Below are 21,991 nucleotides of genomic sequence, written 5' to 3'. Positions count from 1 at the left end.
CTTCCCAGGAGCAATTGGAGGCTTCCCTCGAGAAGAACTTCGCCACAGGAAGCTTCATCGATCCCGACAAGTACGAAAACACTCGACCGCGGTGGTAGGTTTACGTGGTTTGCGAGGACCCGGACCGTGCGTGACGTCGCTTCGGGTTCCTCCGCTGGTGGAGCAGGTTTTCGTAGCGTCAGCCGGTTTGTTCCGAGGTCGATGACGGCGCCATACTCGCAGAGAAAGTCCATTCCGAGGATAACGCCCCTCGAACAGTCTTGCAGAACGACGAACTTGACAGGGCACGTTTCACCGTGGATCTCGACGCGAGCAGTGCATCTCCCGACTGGTGTGATGAGATGTCCTCCGGCGGTTCGTATTTGGGGTCCTTCCCACGGCGTCATGACTTTTCGAAGGCGGCGGGAGAGCCTCCCACTTAAGACTGAGTAGTCTGCTCCGGTGTCCACGAGTGCCGATGCGTCGTGACCGTCGATGACGACGTTTAGGTTGTTGGACACCGTTGCAGGGGCGTCGTAGCGATGCGTGGCGTCGGGAGAGTGGGAGCGCTCCGGCGTTCTTGGAGGCTCTTTACGTCGGTCGTCTTCGGCAACTCCACCTCCAGGGGTTGCCGCGCCTAGTTTCCCCGGCGAGGAGCGAGGGGCGACAGGCTTTCACGTCGGGGTCGGTGCATCGGCGAAGCTGGACGTCGTGGCGATGGCGACCGGAACTCTCGGCGGGACGCAGGCTCGGGGGACTGGGGTCGTCGCAGGTACTCGTCGATCTCCCGAGGGCGTTCACCACACCGGGGGCGCGGGTCGTTTGGGTGGAATCCGCGCAGCCCGAGTCGTCGGTATGGGCATCGGCGGTACAAATGGTCGGCTTCCCCGCAGTGGTAGCAGAGCGGGCGTCGGTCGGCCGTTCGCCACACGTCGGTCTTCCTCGACGAGGGTTGCTCCGGGCGAACGTCGTGGACTTGTCCTTCCTGGCGTCGAGGATACTGTGGCATCGGAGGGTCTCGTCGGGGTGGCGCCGTGGTCTGGCGGTTAGCTTGCGGCGATCTTCGGGCCATGGCGGCGTAGCTCAAAGTAGGCTCCTCTGGCGTCGTCGTTTTGATCGGAATCTCAGGTTGGAAGGCTCGGTGGACTTCCTCTCGGACGACCCCGGCGAGCGACAGGGAGGACGAGCGATCCGTAGCGGGGAGCATCTTGCGGATTTCTTCCCGGACGACTTCACAGATGATGTCACGGATGCCTGGGAGGTCGGTACCAAGGTCGTATCCGGATGTCGCCAGAGTAGTCACGCCAGGGTGCCGCTCGTAGTGTCTGGCGCGTGCTAGTAGCGCACGCTCCATATTCGTCGCCTCCGTGACGAACCCGTCGACAGTTGTCGGAGGATTGCGAATGAGACCTCCGAATATCTCGCTTTTGACACCCCTCATCAGGTGTCGCAGCTTCTTCTCCTCTGTAGCCTGAGGATCGGCGCGGGCGCTCAGGCGAAGAACATCCTCAACGAAGCTGGTGATGCTTTCATTCAGACCTTGAATCCTTGTTCGAAGGATGTCTTCGGCCCTCTCGCGTCGGTGTTGGCTGGTAAACGTCTTCACTAGCTCTTGCTTGCACACCTCCCACGAGGTTAAAGAAGCCTCGTGGTTCTCCAGCCAGTACCTTGCAGTACCTTCCAGCGAGAAGTAAAGGTTCTGCAAGCAGTGCTCAGCTGACCACCCGTTATGTCGGGCCACACGTTCATAATGTTGCAGCCAGTCCTCGATGTCCTCGTGGGTGTCTCCGTGGAAAGGCGTCGGAGTTTTGGGTGCGACGGGCAGGTATACGACGCTGGCGGTGGACGGGTTCTGGGACGACTGGCTGTCCATCGTTGGCCTCGTTGGCTGCTTAGTCTTGGGCGGTAGAGGTCCGAATTCCGGGTGTAGGCCTTGGGTGCGACGACTGAACCGGATCTCGGAAGTGCTTTCGTCGGTTCTTCGTGGGCTAGGCGTCGGACTTGCACTGTGGGCCCTCGGAGGGGTACGCGGCAGGGGCATGCGGTACCCCGCACCTCCACCAAATGTCACGGGTGGTGACCAAACAAAAAAACAGGAAATAAACAGAAAGAAATAAACGTTTAATGTGGCGAACTTGTGCCAAAAAAAAATAAAGAAGGAAACAGAGGAAAGCAGAGCGTCGCGGGCGTCGAAGTCGGCGTGTCAGCAGAATCGAGCGCTAGGGCGAGACTGACTCGACAAGGTCGCGGGCGGCCTCTTATCTAGAGTGCGCCGCTATCTCGAAGATTCGGCGAAAGCGGTTCGAGCGTCGCGTGATCGGGGCGAGAATGAACACGCACTTTCTAGAAAACAAAAGCAGGGATAAATGATAGAAGTTACGTGCGGTACATGAATAAACGGGAACTTTCTGGAGGTCCGTGACCGAGCGTTGCTTTCTCAGCCTTGCGCGCGGCAATATTAACATTTTGAAATAATTAAGCTACATTGAAGTCCTCATGAAAATTAGCACATATAATCTCAAACTTTAACTTGTCAAAGCTGAAGTTTGCGATTACTTGGGCTAATAATTAGCTGGCGAAGAATGAGTCATTCACAGTTTGCTAACAAAGAAATTTTTAAACGTTTTTAAAACTTTTTAATATATTGAAAACTGGCCGCCAGATAAAGCTGTATATACGCCAGATAAGGCTGTATATATGCCAGATGAGTCTATATATGCCAGATACGCCATATCAGTCTGTATATACGCCAGATAAGGCTGTATATAGGCCGTATATGATCATATAATGTTTGATATGGCCAGATATGGCCCAGATCTAAGATTTCCATACGGGACGTAACATAGTTACTCGTCAAACATATTATAACTTAATTTATGATTCTTAGACTGGTGCCAAATGTTGGGGATATAGGTTCATCTGGTGTCCACTGTTTGTTAAAGCATGAACGTATGAAGTGGATCAAGAAATATAAATGCATATATTTACACCTATTTTTTTTCAATGGTGCGCAAAAAGAAATCTTAATGGTTTTGGTAAACAGTCTCATAACACTACGCATTTCCTCCCCAAAAAATGCATATTTCAAAATAGTTGAGATTACAATTATGAAGACCACTTCTTTTTCGCAACACAAAAGTTGTGTTTGTCTTTATCTATGTTCGCGCAAGTTCATAATCCTATTAGCTTTCCTTGTAAATATAATCCCAAAAGATTTAGCAAAAGAATTAGATTAAGCTTGCCGATCTTAGCCCTAAATTGTACGTAGGGGCTCAGAGAATAAAAAAACAGCAAAGCTGTATATCTAAAAATATTTGTTAAAAAGATATAGTAAAAAGAATTTGATTGAGCATAAACTATTTTATATTTTTGACCCCGGACCTTGTGTGCTATAAATCTCGGTAAACACAAGCTACACACTAGTATTGATATAACTTTTTTTTTTTTAATATTCATATTGGTGTTTGGAAGGAATGATCTTGAGGTCTAAGCTCCAAAAGAACCTAAATTTCTGGATCCCTAATCTAATCGCAATATACGGCCTGGCATCCAAAGAGAATTTATTCCAACCCAGGGGTCAAGTCTCCCCCACACTTTCATTTACTTATCTAAATTATATTTCGGTCCCGGTCTGTCTAACCCCCGAGGGACTTTAAGCTTGTTTCGGTTTAATGCAATAAAATTATTATGATAGATATATTGTATTAACCGCTCGTGTGATAAGAAGGCTTATGCTCTTCGGACTTCATAGCTTTGAAGGTTCGAAGGAGAGCTAAAAACGCGACGCAGAAGAACGGACATCAAGTCTACATCGTTTTTTTTTTTCGCTTTGTTTTTTTCGCCAATAAGAACTCCTGTTAAATTGAGATCGCTATCTATACAGGCTTAAAGTTACCTGCTTAACGGGAAACTAAAACAGCGCCAAAAAACGGAGGACAAGAAGACGAAGTGTACCAGCAGAGCGGTGACTCTCAACTGATATAGGGGAGGAAACCTCAAATCTTCAAGCATCACAGATCATCAAAACGCATCAAGTCACCCCGCCCGCACGTGTGAAACCTGCTTAAAAATGCAGACTCTTTGTCGAATAATTCGATCTAAGGCGAACTGACGCACCTGTCTTTTTGCTTCGAAATACAAAGGCCTCTAAAATTTCGCTAGTCATATGTTGACTGTGTCGTCCTTTATTGCGGAGAAGGCGCCGTGTAACCGATCTTTCGGTTGCACGTCAAAAGATCCCCAGGTGGTCGAAATTAATCCTCAGTCCTCCGCTGGGGCGTGCCAGATGCCCGCCGTTGGTTTGGCACGTAAAACCCCCAAATTTGACTTTTTGACTGTGTCGTCCTAAATTACTAGTTTTATAAAGAACAGGTTTGCAACCGTACCTAATATTTGACAAAGAGCTAGCATTCTTGAGCAGATTTGGCACGCGCCGGGTGCGGTAATGCTTGTAGATTTGTGTTTCTTTCCAATAAATCAGTTAAGAGTCAGCGCTCTGTTGGTGCACTTCGTCTAGCTGTCATCTGTTTTTTGGCGCTGTTTTACTTTTCCGTTAAACGTGTATCACCAATCCGCCCTACTTTCCACCATTCTAAATTTACCATTTCCTTCCAGTTATCATCTGCTTCTCCGGTTGCACAGCACGATACCTTTGAAAGTTACCACTTCCCATCATTAAGGGGCTGCTTGCGGAAAAAGCACGATTTACAGGTAGCTAGTCTTGCGGTTATTATGAATAACGCAAGAGCTAGGCAGAAAGGCTTTAGCTATTATACATTGCTTTAACTGTTGTATTGCTGTTTCTACAGCGACATTAGAGCGACATCTGTTATGGGCTCTTGCCGCCGTCGGATATGACGTCCGTCGTCGCTGAACTACTTGTTGATGTTGCAGTAGTCGTATACAAGTTTTCGACGTTGTAGTCGGCGTAATAGGGCGTACGGCATCCTTCGCGATATGGCCAACTGCTCGAAAGAAGCTCACCTGCCGCTCTGGGGGACCGAGCCTGGTTTCGCTCCGTAGGAAGCGGGCGTGTTACCACGCAGCTGCGTTAAAGCCAATGTTATTAGATTAGCTCAGTTACGGAACTGCTCATAGACGCTGCTTGCTCGAGCAGTACCCCCCTCACGCACCAGGACTCGCCTCCCGTCGTTCGAAACGCCGGACGGCTGCTTTGAAACTTGCAGTGTATTCTATGGGATACGTATGTTTCGAAACGCAGCGTCTAGATGGCCTTTCACTGTACTCTATGTACCACACAGTTCGTAAACGGAAATCTAGATGGCGCTTCGAACGACTCGAGGGGGACTGAAGGGAATGAGGGGGGCGGGGGGGGGGGGGGGGTGGAGGAACCCCCCTTTACTGCAGTTCCACAACTGAGGCAGTCTAGTAACGTTGTCTAATACATTATCAACCATATTTGTTATACGTTTTTTTTTTTTCTTTTTTTTGTGGAACAGATACATGAGTATGAATCTCGGGTAGTGACCGCTAGATGATCGCAGCTGCTTTGACGTCTTGATAGAAACTTTTTCCTCATTCTTAAAAAATTCCAAATTTAATCGGTGTTAATTGTTGAGATCAAAAGCTTCGGCTAGGCGACGCAAACGCCGCCTGATTAAAAACCTTCAGCCGTGCCCATCCATTCGTCACAACCTAGAAGAAAGGCATGCGCATTACGTCGTCTTTAGTGGATCCCCCAGTAGCCCCAGGTGGCAAACGCTATGGAAATCGACGACAGTACGATGCAAAGCGGCGGGTGCTGGCGTCATGGCTACGCCGCGTGCTTGCGTCGCGCTTGTCGTGAGACGCTGAAAAAGGCGCTAACGGCGATGCGGACGCGTCTCGCCATTCCCCACGGAGGAAACTGCGAGGCTCATGCTCGTGAGCCAGCGACTTCGCCGTGACGTGTCGCAGCTGTCGCTGTGACTGGACTATGGATTATCAAACGCAGGAATGTTATTTGTTATTCAGGATCTCAAACCGTAACCGGGACCAAAATAGAAAACCGTTTAGGAACAAAATTTCTTCAGTAACCGTAACCCGAACAAAATCATTATTTCAAATTTATAGAAACCGGGACCGCAACCGTAAATGAGTTACCAGTGACTGACATTAACCGGTCATAACCTAAAAATAAAAATATTCGTATTTTCTCAAGAATGACCTCGATGAGGAATCTTGAAATGTCGTGGCCGTTCGAAAAAGTTAACGTCAGCGAGTGTTGCATCTGGTAATACATTTTCGTACAACCTAACTTTAGGATTAAGAATACTTCAGTGGAAGCACTGGTCGAGCTTATTTGAAAAAGTATCTATTTCGAAATCTGCCACACTCCTACAACCGTTACATGTATTCAGTACGTGTCACCTTCAGGGTAATAACTAATACGTTAGAGTTGTGAGATGTGCATCCAACTCGGTTCTATCAAACCCACCGGTGTTCCTGACCTGCAGCAGCCAGTATAATGAAACGAGGTAAGTTGACCATCGTGCTGAGCTGGCATAAAAGAAAACCTGGTATTCATTTTGTCTAAAACGTGTCGCCAGTGACGATTTTGGAAAGACACGCGGAGAAGAATGATGTCAGAGGTTTCACATTGACCTTTTGTATAAAGTCCCTGGGAGATAGATATATGCAGGGTGTCCCCGAAAAGAACTTGCACGTTTTTTTTTTTTTTTCTGTTTTTTTTTTCACCGCTAAAATAAACTATGCATCGCCAAACCCTCATTCCCCGCCCGAAGGTAGCACTAGAGGTCCGAACAAGGTGCCAAAATTAAGGCGCGAACAGACATTTTATTTAAGCATTCGAGACCCTGTTTGTAACTGAGTGAAAACCGCCGGCACTGCCACGTATATCAGCACGACAAGAAAAAAAGGCAAGGAGAAAGATGCCGCGTCATTGAACGCGCCACCCTAGTAAAAAAATCTTATATGTATCTGAAATTTCTTCGAACCACATTAGAATAACAATTGGGGTTCCAGTCCACGCTGTGAAGGAGGTTGGCCAGCGAAGCTGTGCTATCACCTGCAACGATTGCCTACTGCGCTATACAAAATGCCGCCGCCGGTCGCAGCACGCCGCCGGTGATCGTATTGCCTTTTCTTTTCCTTTTGTCACTCCTCGTATTCACCCTGCTCCTCGGGAGTCCTAACTATGCGTGACCTATTCATCGGGGTGCTGCGGCAACAATGAAATGTGTAGTTATACTCTCTTTCATCTTACGTTTAAGCGCAGCGAATGTTACGAGCCATCGGAGCCGATCGGAGGCCGTGTGAGTGTCACGTCACCTAAGAGAGGGAACACAGCGACGCGCGCAAAGTGAATCACAGTTCACGTCCACAGAACGGGATTGGCTAAGATGGCTCGTAGCATCCGCTGCGTCCAGACGTAAGGCGAAACGGGGTATAGGCGGGTTCTTTTTCTATAGATGAAAGGCTAGTGACGTACCTCCCCACGTCGCAAGCTGCCGTCGCCGCGGCAGCAGGTGCCGTTATCATCCATTATGCGGTTCGCACTTCATACGAGGGCTTCGAATGACGTCAACCCCTTTCGAAGCAGCTGCAAACCTAATCTTTACCAGAACGCGTGGGCGGGTGTTTCTATTGGTCACACGCGCGTTTTCATGCATCATGCTGTTTTGATGCTTGTTTTGTGGGTTTCGTTATTGAAACGAATACTGAGCTATGTGCTGTATGCCTGATTTCAAAGGAGATAGGCTGTTCTGCGTTCAATTGTTCGCCAGGAGTTTTTTGCTTACAACGACGACACGAAAATTTCTTTGGCTGGTAGAGGTATACAGATTCGCTATAATATACGATTATATGTTTTTATATGGTTCTTGTACGCTCTTATGCGATGTTTTTTTTATCATATGCGTTTACTGGACAAAGCAATTTACTTATACGTATAAAATGTTTGCTAGGGCAACGCACTTGGCCGCCGATGACGTAGCTACATTCGTCCAACACACAGTGAAGGCCATTTCTGCCGACTGCGCCTCAACCTTGGGAGCTGCCCTGCTTCCAATCGTGGATGCCAGGGCCGGTCTCGCTCCACACAGCCAGCAGTCTCAGCAGTCCCTGTCGCAGGACTCTGAACGTGAGCTGTTCGAACATCAGCACGGTGAGCTCGAACATCCACAGACGCACCACGAGATCGCTTTCAGCATTGCCGGAGCCCTCCCCCTGCTCTCCCGGAGGTATAGCTTCTATGGGAATCATGTCTACAGGAGCCACCAACGGGACCGGCTACCTCCGCCAATGGGCGGCTACCCGCCGCCCATTCGCGGATCGAGGGCCCCGCAGGCCTACGACGCCACCTCCCCCAAAACACCAGATGTCTGTCCATGAGAGACGCCCACGAGATCCGACATCTTCACCCGTTTCTGTTCTACTGGGACGCTTGCAGCCTGAATTTCTGGAAAGTTAACTTTACGTACGAGCTAGACTTTTTTAAACAACAAATGCTTCGCTCGATGTTCTGAGTTTTATATAAAGTTTTGTCGGAACCCGTTTTGACAAAACTTGTCAGGAACCCGTTTCGAGTATTCCTGACAAGGAATACTCGAAACGGGTTCCTGGCTTGCTCTTGCACCGTATCCTACTTTCTTGACCGACATAATTCTGCAATGCAGTAGAACTCACTTGTCGTAAACTTTTTTATCAGTTTTCAGGTTTTCATCTTCAAATCCAACAAAATATCTGCTCTTCCTACTTTCCTTGTATCTTTCGTGCATGTTGCAAGATTATGTTTGCTGCTAGTTTTTAAAAACATTGAGATGTGGCTCTCGCATTGGCCACATGTATCAAGCTCGTGGCTTAGTAAGAGAATGCGTATGTACACAAACAATTCTATACGTTTACGAGTGCCGAGTTTAAAGTTTCAGAGCACACAAACCTCAACCACAGACACACACACACAAACAAAAGATCAACGACATCGAAGTTTGCGTTTCAGGTTCTGTAATTGATTGTGCACTTCACATCACATACAAGGCTAGGTGACACCGTGACCCACAACAGCATTTACGTGCCCTCATTTTTATTTTATTTTTTATTTAGAAGATACTGAATTCCAGGTACTGGCCCAAGCAGAAGTAAATAGGAATAAACACAAATAGATATGAAACAAAGCACTTGTCACAACTACAAAATAAATTCAGTAAAGGTAATTGTACATCATGAGGCAGTAGCGATAGAACTGGTATACCTGCACATTTTTGAACTCGGAAACATTTCATGCAAAAAATGGGAGGTTTTTGGTAGACTTACGAAACCCTAACTAATCTGAAATACGCAGTTTACTGGTGTAAAATTACTTTAAAAACGAACATGTTTATAGAATCACACAATAAACGTGTTAGCATCAAAAATGCTAGAAGGTAAGTAGTTTCATTCCGAGATGGCGCAGGGAAAGAACGAAAAATTGAAACGATTGGTGATCGCTAATAATTAGTATTGAATATTGTGCCTAGAAGGCCTTGAGATTAGTGGCAAAAGATAATTATTTGTGTTAACTCAAACGTTATTTTTTTTTAGTTCAAAAAATGAAAAAGAATTTAAACTCGGCGAGCTTTCTGCGTAGTTCAAACATTGCTATGCTATTTTCTTACATGCGCTCTCATCTAGGGTGAATGTATATATATATATATATATAAAGGGATCCCAAATAAGGCTGGCATATTAGAGTTTCTATCGTACAAAAGTTTTTAAGATAAACGTTAGACAATGGATGGCGTTTCCATCAGATTCGCCTAAAACAAATAATTTTCCGAAATGAGGATGCCTAGAGTTTGTTGACGCGGGTATCTTAAGTAACATTTTAGAACTGATCACTCCTGCATACTTTTTCTCGGAGGCATCGGACAAAGGGAATTTACATATATCATACATAAAATCAAGCTGAATTTTTTTTTTTTTTTGCTAATTGGTGTGAAACAGTCTTTTCAAGGTTTTATTTCATTTGCACACACGGCAACTCTTGACAATGAAGAGTTATATACATATTGGTTGGATGAGCTTGTCATGTGTTTGAACAAAGCACAATCATTCATAAACAAACTAATATCTACACTTTCAACAGTCACTGACACGATATCATTTATATATATTAAAAAAATGAGATTTATGATTGCATTTGAACATTTTCCGTCAACGTCAAGAAGTTGTTTCTGTCCATAAATGTACGAGTTAATTCATTTAACAGTGGGCAAGAAAAGACCAACATTTACTAATCTAAAAAAAACATTTCATAAGGGGCCTTATCAAGCGCTGTGCTAAAGTCAAGAAAAATAACATATAACATATGTCTGTCCCAATCTATCGAGGCTAGTGGCGAAATCTTGAACGGCGGTCACTAGCTGCGTAGGGGTAGAAAGCACTTCCTAAACCCAAGTTGGAACGGAAAAAAAAATGCTATTTTCAAACGAAAATAAAAAAAATAAAGTTTTGAACGATATACTTCGTGACTTCGCAACACGTACACGCAAGAGAAATAGACGATAGTCCTTTAGTGATATTGGGTCTCTCTTTTGAAACCCATTACCTAAACATGCTAAAAGCCAGTCATTTGGCAACGCGTTAATAATAAAGGAAGTTTTAAATATTATCACCAAAAAGTTCGTAAACGACTCGGCATATCTCCGAAACAAAAGGCTTGAAATTTTTTTGGGATCTACTCCAGCTTTTGTTTTCAAATTTTATAGTATTGACAAAACATCTTCATAGCGTATATAATTAGCAATCATAAATGACAACGACAGAGTGCGGTGATTATACTATTCCTTATTTCAGAAAACTGATTTTTAGAATTTGATTTCTCACAGTCATTCTTTATACAACGAGCTGTTGGTTTAGAAAAGTTATCGCTGTGCAGATGGTTCTTTTATTGCCGGTGAAGGAGAATTGCCGTACCAAATATGGTGCTTTTGAATACTGCTTCCACATTTAATCTTTACGGCGGGGTTATGCTAATGATTGGAAACAGACGGTACACACACCCCGTTAAACTTAACGGCAGTCATCATCACTCGGATTAGAACGAGCGAAATCACGAGCGTTACGAAATGTTCAATAGATTTTTGGAATAAAATATAAGCGATAAAGTAGAACGTGCAGGGTAGTGGAATGAGGTGATTTTCATTTCAAACCAATTCATGCACTTATTGAGGTTTGCGTTCGTTTGTATTCCAGCATTCTGTCAGATGAGGCGAATTTCTAGGAACGTGTTCTGGATGGTGAACGACTGAAGTACGTTGCAATCTGCATAAGTAAAGCTGAAACAAAACAATATTCCAAAAGATCCCACTTAGAGAATCATATATCTTTATTTGGTTATAAATGCGCAAATAAATATCAATTGTCACGACTTTTAGTTAAAGGCGTTTCAAACTTGCTCTCAAGAAATATGTTTTTTTATGTTTATTTTTTTGCTAGCCTGTCGGGAATAAGCGAATGCTGGGAGTATTGCAGGTATGCATAAAATAAATCTTATGCTCGATTGTTTAGCTTTACCACATCTAATGATGCTCTTCTATGCGCCGATCTCTGGTTGGAATGAATATTGGGTAGATCTAAAAGTAGCTGCCTTTGTTTCCACTGCACTTGTCGAACGGTTTCGAACCCGGAACTCCGGCGTCTTGCGTTTGGCTCTCGTATTCGAGCGCGTTCGAAGAGTGCAGTCATAAGCTCCTATACACTGATAAAGCCTGGCAGATGGCCACGAGAAGCGGCCGCCGAAATGGAAAAAGGTGGAGCGGCAGACAACGGATGAGAGGAGAGCCACGTCACTTGCGCCCCGCTGCGGCGAGACGCCGAAACACACTACTCCAGAGCGAACAAGTGTGTTTCGGGCCCTCGCCGCTGCATAACCTGTGCGCCGACGTCCAGGTTCCCCGAGAAATGGCTCTTTGATGCTGTGTGCTACCAGATCCTCCCGCTCCAAATCTGCGACCAGGTACTCTATGGCTTCGTCGTCGAACTGCCAGGCTTGGTGAGTATAGAGGAGGCTATGGTGCAGTAGAGACAAAGGCAGATAGCTTTAGGTCTACCCACTAATCATTCCCATCAGGCGTTCAGGCGTCCCTGTCTCCTCCTCTCTCTCACTTTCTCGGCGCGCAGTCAATGACGAGGTGAGAACGGCGTGAAGGAGTTTCAGTTTTCCCGTTCTCAAGCGCGAGCTTCCTGCCTACGACGATATTTCGGTGTTTCGCGCACCTCGAGCGCGCGCAAAGCCAAAGCACGGCGACGGGCATGGTGCGAGTGCTAGGGTCTGGACATTCGAAAGACCTGCCCTGCCGTTTGCATTATGTCAGTGACTACAACATAATGTTTCATTCAATGAGAAGAAACAACGTAATTGTATTACGTTACATTTAGCGCACTTGGAACTAGCAGTACAATGTTCTCTAATTGAATCCGTGAAACCTAAAGCGGGAATTTGTTCCCGAAGTTGCATAAAACTATATATTGTTTTTTTTTTGTTATTTATTTAGTACTGTTTTATTCTTCTTAACTCAACTCACTTGTCGTCACACATTCAGGTAAACCGCCTTTGTTATGACGCGCGTGCGGAAGATTTCAGCCAACGCATATTCTTATGTAAATAACTGACGTGCTGGCGAAACAAATGTTAATCGATGTCCTCACAAGGTCACACTTGGAGCCCACTTGTTGATTTGAAATTTCTCCTTCTCAGCAAAATTTTTAAAGTGATGGTGAACAGTTAGCCTAGATGACAACTTGGTCACGCGGGATGCATCGCTAACCGAAGAAATTATAATGAAAAAAGAAAACAGTATTTGAAGTCATTTCCGCTTACAAATTGGGCAGTCCTGCGCTAAACCACAGTACCGCCACAGCGACAGGTGCAACAGGTTACGGCGAAATCGTTGGGCATCGGTGTTGCGTTCACGCACCGTGGCGTGCGTGAACAAAAGCAATCGGAACAAAATCGACATCTGACTATTTCGTTTTAAGCGCTCTTGTTTCTTTCTTTTTTCTTTTTTTTTCGGGGCGCGTGAAAGCGCGTTTTTTTGGCATAAGCTTTTCGAATTTACAATGTTACAACAGTATTTTATTATCGGCTATTTCTTTGCTTTTTTTTTTCGGCGAGCACGTGCAGCGGGTATGCCGTACTACAAAAAACCTTTATTATATAAGACGGGTTGTTAACGCTGTGGCGTGACTCTGTGGTAACGCCTTCGCTTCTCAAGCAGCGGACCAAGGTTCAGTGTTCTTGGGCGGCGGGTCATCTTTTTTCAAGTATCTGCAAACAATGGCGATGGACACCCAACGCCCTACTACGCCAATTACAACCTCAACTGCATTAAAACTACAACTTCAACAACGAATGTCCTTTTCAGTGGTGGGAAGAGCCCATAGAGCTCTCGTTGTACATTGTTTTGCCACCAATATATGGCTTTCCTTTTTGGGACTAGCCTAGGTAACATAAAAATAGGCATGCCGCGCGCCAACTCCTTGACGTCCAAATCGTCGACAGCCCATCGTCAATAGGCCAATTCGTAATAGGGCAGTTCGTCGAAAGGCAACTTCTCGAAAGGGGCAGTCTGTCGAAAGGCGACTCGTCGAATGGGTTGAATGGGGGACCGAGGGAAATGTTCGTGAATTTTGTTACCTTTGGACCCAAGTTTTCATTTGTTTTTAGGCTAGGGAGAGCGCCCTTGTGAGGTTACAAGACTAAAAGAAAAATCAAAAGAGGGCGAAAACGGGGCAAAACCTTGAGACAAGTTAAGAAATGTGTCATCTCAAGATCGTTCTTTTTTTCCCCCTTTTCTTTATTACTGTTTTTAATGAGTCGCCGCGTAGCGGCGTAAACGGGTGGGCCAGGTGGGTTGACATTTTTGTAATGAGCCGCCGCAGACTGTCGCTGTGAAGCGTCGTGAACGGGTGGGTCGCGTACGTTTACACGCACCTTAAGCGATACACGCGCGACGTAATGACCGGCCCCCACTGCACCGTGAAAGCAGCAAAAGCGGCAAGTTGTAATCTTCGAGAAGAAAAAGTACTAAGAATGTCAAGTACCGTGCGGCGATTTTACCTATGACTATCGGGCAGTATGTGCTTTCAGATGTAATTACAGAAATGATATATTTTGGTTTTCAACAAGCGACGCCTAGCCGGCCTCTTCGACAAATTTTCCTCCGACTAGTTCCACTACGAGTTGGCCTATTCCATGAATGGGCCGCCGAAGAGTATGCCGTCGACGAGTTGACTTTCGACGAGCTGGCTTAGTCCCCTCAAATTGTTACCGCCTGAGTTTGTATATTATATTCCTGCATTATAAAACCCCACATACATCATTGGGTTGTTAGGTAGAGAAACAAAACTTAAAAACGAGTCGAAACAAACTTCTTGCTAAACTATTAACGCTACAAAGCGCCGTAACAGACAACAGCACTGCGCGGCTTTCTTTGCATCCTTCATTCAACATGTTTAGCGAGCATTAGCTAGCAATAGGAGCGATTCAGCTCAATCTGACAAGTTTTAAAAATATATATATTCTAGTCACAAACACCAGAGTGCACCTTAGCAAGATGTTGTTGTGGTTGAAATTATTAGAAGGAAAATGGTAATTGCCTTTCCTTAAATCTTTTCCTCCCATAACGAAAGAAAAACAAAAATCGCACGAACAGGAGAAAAGCGAATACAAGAAGTGAAGGGGGAGCAGGAAGAAAACTTTGACCGTGGGGGCAAGCCAAGAGATTCGAATAGTTAACTGTAAATGTTCGGGCTAGGGTGTGTTGGTTAAGACGTTGCTGAATGTAGGGCAAACACAAAATGTGCGAAGTTTGATTAAATATGTGCGGGCATGTAGGTAATAAAACACAATGTCATACGTATTGTTTCGCCCGGTATGTAAAAACTACAATAGACGCGTGCACGATCTCACGCTTTAAAGGCTGGTCTGGCCACGGTGGATAGAAAATGGCTTGTTTGGATGCCAGTCTGGCAACCATATGCACGCCTTATAAAGGCTTGACGACTGATGTCTATTGTAGTAAGCTAAATCGCGAATTAAGGTTTGTTTTACTGGGGTCGAGTGGGCACCAACCTCGGTCATTGCTTGACACCAGCAGATGCATTGAACAGAACCCTATGAGAGAAACGTGGAAAAACTGTGGTTTCTCTGCTTGTGTCATATTTCGGACTACTAAACTTCGACACACTTTTATAGGAGCGGTAAGAAAAAATGCTGTGTTTGTCAATACTGGTCACTAATGCGTACTACCAAAACCATACTGGTCACTAATGCGTACTACCAAAACTCTCGTGGCGTACGAACCAAAGCGGACACGTTTCTGCCAAATGTTGTCTCTTCCAATTTTAATATCATTTGTCTAACTGAAACCTGGCTCAACGAGGAAATTTCAAGTGCAGACTATTTTCCGCCTTCTTATACCGTCCACCGTCGTGACCGTGATTATGCTTTAACTCGCCAGAAATTCGGAGGCGGTGTATTAATCGCCGTAAATCAGTCAGTTACCTCGCATCGCAGACAAGACCTTGAAACCTACCCAGAATGCGTTTGGATAGAATTGCTTTCAAATGATGGTTGTAACTACCTAATTAAGAATTATTATTTCCCTCCCCTATCGGATAATCGTATTTTTAATGCACACTTTGATACATTGGAAAAAGAAATTGACTTTTCAAAGTTCAGGGTGCACATTTATGGTGATTTTAACCTACCTGGTGCCAACTGGCAGTCAGGATTTGTTACTAGTCAAAACAGTAGAACAGCAAGCCAGTCGTCTCACCTATTAAATTTCATACATTTTAATGGCCTTAGTCAATTAAACGGGTTTGATAACAGCGCTGGGAACGTCCTTGATCTTTTTCTTTCAAATGTGCCAATCATCGGCTTAACTCTTGCCGATTTTTCACTTGTTAAGGTTGACGCTTTTCACCCACCCTTTATTGTTGCCTTCCATAATTCGTTGAAATCTGCAGCTCTCCCAAAGCAGACGTATTACACCTTCAACACAGGCGATTATTTTGGTCTCTATAGGTTTTTTGAAAATTACGACTGGTCATCCATTTTGAAGGACGATTCTGTCGACTCAGCGGCGAAGTCGTTTACGACGGTAGTGAGAAATGGAATGGAGAACTTTATTCCAAAACGGTCATCGAAACCTAGAAAGTATCCTTCGTGGTATACTAAAGATCTAATATATTACATAAAGAAAAAATCACATTGTCACAAATTGTACAAAAAAAAATGGATCGCAAATGTGGTATGCTAAGTTCAGCATTTATCGGTCTCTTGTTAAAAAGTTGTTTATTCATGACGAGTGTGTGCATTTAAACGCAGTAGAAAATAGTATTTTTCACAAACCAGATAAGTTTTGGAAATTTGCTAGACAACATACAAAAGGCAGTACACACGGTATCTGTCTAAGAAGAAATTCTGATTATCTGTCTAACCCGAAGGATATCGCCAACTTTTTTGCAAGTCATTTCAGTGGTTGTTTTTCCTCCGATGTTCCTAAAGATAGTGCATTTCTTGACGATCCTGTCTACTCTGATGTTTGTGCAGTAGACAAAGTCACTGTTAGCGAGATCTTGGAGGCTATAAGGAAAGTGAAGCCGAAACTAACATCTGGTACAGATCATGTGCCTAACTTTATTGTTAAAGGTTGCTCGAATCTTTTTGCGCCTATCTTAGAGCATATATTTAATATTTCATTGAGTAAGGGTATATTTCCATCTCTGTGGAAAGAGTCTATTGTTGTTCCTATTCATAAGACGGGGGATACTTCGCAAGTTGGGAACTATCGCCCTGTATCATCGCTATGTTCTTTTTCAAAAGTATTTGAGATAGTGATGCACACCCGTCTGTCTTTTTATTTCAAGCGCTGTATCAGTTCTTTTCAGCACGGTTTTATCAAGGGGCGCTCAGTCGAGACAAACCTCTGTACTTTCCTTGATTATTCAGTGCCTTTTGTTTGTAATCGCGGTCAAGTTGACGTTGTTTATTTTGACCTCTCGAAAGCCTTTGACAAGGTGAACCACGCTTTGCTGCTGCACAAATTGTCACGCAATGGCGTTTCTCCTGTGCTTTTATTATGGCTTCAAAGCTACCTGACTGACCGTCGTTGTGTCGTACGCATTTTAAATAACTTCTCCGATTCTTTTTATCCGTCATCGGGAGTAGAACAGGGCTCCAATTTGGGTCCACTATTGTTTCTGATCTTTATCAATGAGATATCTAATTGCGTAGTAAACTCAAACGTGCTGTTATTCGCAGACGACATCAAGCTCTTTTTAAGTATTAGTTTGATCGATGACTGTGACCTTCTTCAGAGTGACGCATCGCATATTTTAGACTGGTGTCGGGAAAATTGCTTAATCATCAATCCAGAAAAAACGAAGGTCATGTCTTTCAGTAAAAAACGTGAAATTATACACTATTCATACTCAATTGATGATAAGTGCATTTTAAGAGTATAATCGCTTCGTGATCTAGGAGTGTACTTTGACACTACTCTATCCTTTGGCTGCCATGTCGCCCATATTGCCTGTTCTGCATTTAGATTACTTGGAATGATTACTCGATTAACTAGAAAGTTTGCGAACTATGCTTGTTTCCTTCGTTTATTTTGTTCTATTATCAGATCGAGATTAGACTTTGGCTCTGTGGTGTGGAATTCACTGACACTACGTGATGCAGCTAAAATAGAGTCAGTTCAGAGACGTTTTGTGCCCATAATCTATGATAAATACCTTGGCCGCAGGCATTTTTACAACTATGAACTCCTGCTCGACAAACTTGGCCTACAGTGTCTATCCCTCAGAAGATTATCGCGCGATGTTGCCTTCTTATATAAAATAGTTCACGGGGACATTGACTCAACACTTTTGTTCACAGTGAACTTTAACGTACCGACTCGCTCAAATAGGACAGCTCTCACTTTTTATCCCCACAATCAACACATGACATCACCAACAACAATAATGCAGACAAGTGTAAACAATCTTGGGCATGAAAAGTTTGATATTTTTGATAGCTACGTAAATCTCAGTAGACAATTAGATGAGATTATTTTCCGACGCTAAAAATGTACTGTCGTGTTTTGTTGCATGCTAGTTTTATCAGCTGAGCATGTTTTACAGTTGCGCAATTTGTTTTTTTTTTCACTGTGCCACATTGTAGACCTTTGTTGGTTGTTAATTGGCACAAATAAAGGCATTATGATGATGATGATGATGATGTCACTACTGAAGCTGTAGGGGAGAAAATACTTCCCTATCCTCCGTTGACTTCCTCCACGAACCCCAGGAGCAGTCACTGTGAGCCACGCCGTCAAGCAAGCATCCAGAAAGGTTTGGTTTGATGTTAAGTTTACTTGTATACGTTTACTTATGAAGAGTTGCAGATTGCGCTTGGGGCATTATTTTTTTTTTTCAAATCAAAACAGATGACGTCTGAGTACACATCTGCTCTTGCTTTCTGCTTCTCTTCTTAAAAAATTCTCATAACAAACTGTCTTCGTGTTGCAAGTTACTTTATGCAAAAACGGGGTTTTAAAGCACGACTACATTTATTCGGAACATTCGAACAGACGAACTCCGTCGATGGCAGCAAACGACAGAGATTGGCTCGCTGTTTGTCGAATCTAATAACCTTTTCGTCAGTTATTGACGACTGTAAATACTGTCTTAATATACCTGTGAAACCTCATAAAAGTTTTTTTTGCAAGTCACTTTACACAAGTTTCGAAAAGTTTATTTTAATTATTTCTGCTATAGACTTGCATGGATTGTGTGGTTTTAAGCAATGGCCGCCGGTTCTGCCACCGCCGGACTCCCGATCCGCGATCAAGCCTACTGCAATATTGATCAGTGGGCTTGGCTATCAGGTGATCTGCACATACCAGCGACAAAATAGTGGCACACAGAGGTACCGCCTGCAGAGGTCTAAATTATATATTCACGTTCCAGTTGCGAACCTTCGGAAGACAACTGAGTAGTGTGCGGCGCTTTCCAGTTTTGTAGTCAAAATTTACTCACCGAATTCACCCTGTATATTAAAGACGCTGTACTTCCAACCAAAATGTTCGTTTTTTGTTTTTTGTTTTGTATCAGCATAATTTTTTTTTTTTTTAGCTTCGCGGATTTGCATGAAAAAGGTGAGAAATACTCTCGCATCGTCGAGTCGCCTCGAGCTTTCGCCGTTCCGTGGAGCCATGCACGCAGAGTGCAAAATCTTGTTCGGCTGTGCTCTGCATTTCGTTCCGGATGTCTTCCTGACAAGGAAGCTAATATAGAGTAAACACGAATTCACGCAATCAAGTCAATTTTTATTTTTTGACAGAAGAAGACAAAATTTACTGAATAAAAGCCTGATATTCTTTTTCTGCACAGCGACAGGTGACGTTATTTGTAAACTTGTGCCTAAAATAACTCCACACTGTGCTGGTCGACAAAGCAAATAAGTACTGCATTTTTGTTTCTCACTTACAAGTGAAAGCACCGCGGTGTTTTTGTGAAATTCAAGACTTCATTAAGCATACCAGATCTTGCAGAATAACTTTTTTAACTGTTCGCCGGCACGTGGCAGTGCCTTTGTTCTTTCTTTTTGCATTAAAAATATGTAAATGTTTCCATACATATTTTATTCATTAAGATAAGAGTACTTTTCAGAATGAGTCTAATAGTAAAGCAGTAAGAGAACGAACTGTTTGAAAGGTTTGGTCGAAGATTTCTGGAGCATGACCCGTTCTACGCATCTAGAAATTGTGCGATGTCTGGGTATATGTACCTTTTCATTTTCGAATGAAGCCCTTGTTTTTCAGAGACGCATTCCGGCAATCGCGACTGTGTGATCGAAAGCAAGATGAAAGGACTACTATTTCAGTTCAAGCGTTCGTTCGCGACGGTTCAATGGCCCTCAATAAAGACGGAAAAATCTCTCTTCATATAAAAGCCGTAAGGCTAAACGTTCTAGATAGTTTTTGGCGTTTTGTTGCTATTTTGAAGCTGCAAACTTTGGGGTCTTTCCACACAGCATTGCCAACAGTTTCGACAATGCCAGCGAACTTGTCAGCACAATTTTAAATCTTCGCAGGGAGGCTTTTATTACCTACAAATGGTCTCTAAAAAAAAATCTAAGCAATCTTGTCCAAGTTGTGTTTTCTACTGTCTTAGTCTATAGGCACATACACACTAAAAAGCCGCTAAATCACAGAAGGACGTCATCTATTTGGTAATATAGTTTTAGTACCTGTCAAACTTTTTGGTGTATCCTGGAATCGTAAAACCGTTTTCGGCCGATCGTGCCCGTTCCACGCAATAAGTTTAAATCCTCGTTCTCAATTATTTACGGTCACTGACCAGACTATTTTTTTCGTGTCTTTTTTTTTTTTGCTTTTTCTACGCGTCCATGCATTTTCCTGGCATTCTAGCGGTCGTTGCACTAAAATAAACTCTGAGAAGATTAAAGAGTAAGTAACTTCAATGTGATTGTTACATCTAATATCTACTTTGCTTTCCCTTCCGCTCTTGGCTTTTCTGGAGAAGACTCGTTTTGACCTGGCACCAGAAATGTGCCGCAGATTCGTAACAATTTCACTGCCCAACAAGGTTTATGTATCTGTGGTTCGTCATGTTTAAAGTTTGCACGTGACCACGGGAGAGTCGTTCAGAAATTGATGATGATTGAGTAGTCTCTGTACTGCCAATCTTTTTTTTTTTTACCCATAACTAAACTATAAGAAAACGTAATACTAAACTATGCTTTGACGTTGCCTAGGTCTGGCGGAAATAGAAACTAATCTTGTAGGCATGCACTCAGAAACAGGACCGACATAAATCGTCCAGCCCCATACCAAGAACAAAACTAGAACAACAAATCCTTATTGGAGGAATGTAAATAATATAATATTACTTGTTATGTTATGTGTTTTTGTCTCTATTGAATGAATTGTCTCTGAATGAATGATTCTGGACCTGACCATCCTATGTCGCGATTTTTCAAAAGAACGTCGGCGCGAGTGGATTTGTGTATATAAAAAACGTTGATGCGTGTTGTTGTTGTTGTTGTTGTTGTTGTTGTTGTAATTTTTATGCTTTAACGTTATCTGAGCATTTTCAGTTCTATCAGACAGCGTTTAAAAAGAAAGAATATTCTATACGCTTTTCAAAAAGTATGTTAAATCCAATTTCTAAAAAAGAATAACATTAAAAATAAGTGTGCCCAAAAAGTTCCTGAGTAATCGATGTGCACACATGTAAGCACATTAGAATCATCGTTTTTTTTCCTAACAAAAGATTGTTTTTTTTAAACAAATTGGTGTCGCTCGATGTTTGATCTCAATCAAATATCAGCATTCAGCATAAGTCTAATAGTGTTATTATGTTCTGCGTGTGTGTGTTTTACTTTTTTTATTTGTAAATTATTTAGAAAAAAAACTTCTAGGACATTTTTGCTCAGGCAATTATCTCCTTCGGCTGACTTAGTTCTTTATGCTCCATCAGGAAGTTAACTTTTCAGCTTTAAGTTTGCTTATTTCTCTTCATTCAAAAAAAGGTTGAGGTGAAAAAAAATGAGGACAAAACTAATTTTAAAAAAGTCCCCCCCCCCCCCTATTTTTAGACAGGAGCTGAAACAGTCATGAGGTGAAGCAAAAGAACCGAATAAACAAAGAATGTACACAAGAACAACACAGTCATATACAGAATCAAATTGCTATATGTTAGCGTGGCGGTACAATTACAGAGCATATATATTTGCTGGAAACATCTTCAAATCTAATGCATCATGTCTCACTACATAAAATAAATTTGAAAACTTTAAGGTTGCTTCTAAAGACTTTTTTTTTTATCGGAACGTTCTTTTTCTTACTATGTTTGTATATCTTAGTTTGCGGTCTGAGGCGTTTCAGAAGTGAAATATATTTTTTTTCTTGAACCGTTCCCTAAAGATGGACGGTTGAGAAAATTTTGAAGGGCTGAAAGTTCTATCGGGCAAGAAACAATAAAATATTCAGCC

The sequence above is a fragment of the Ixodes scapularis genome, unplaced genomic scaffold, assembly GCF_016920785.2.
Source record: "Ixodes scapularis isolate PalLabHiFi unplaced genomic scaffold, ASM1692078v2 ptg000378l_1__unscaffolded, whole genome shotgun sequence".
NCBI classification, from domain to species: Eukaryota; Metazoa; Arthropoda; class Arachnida; order Ixodida; family Ixodidae; genus Ixodes; species Ixodes scapularis.
The sequence above is the reverse complement of the archived record's forward strand: the minus strand, read 5'-3'. Positions refer to the sequence as shown.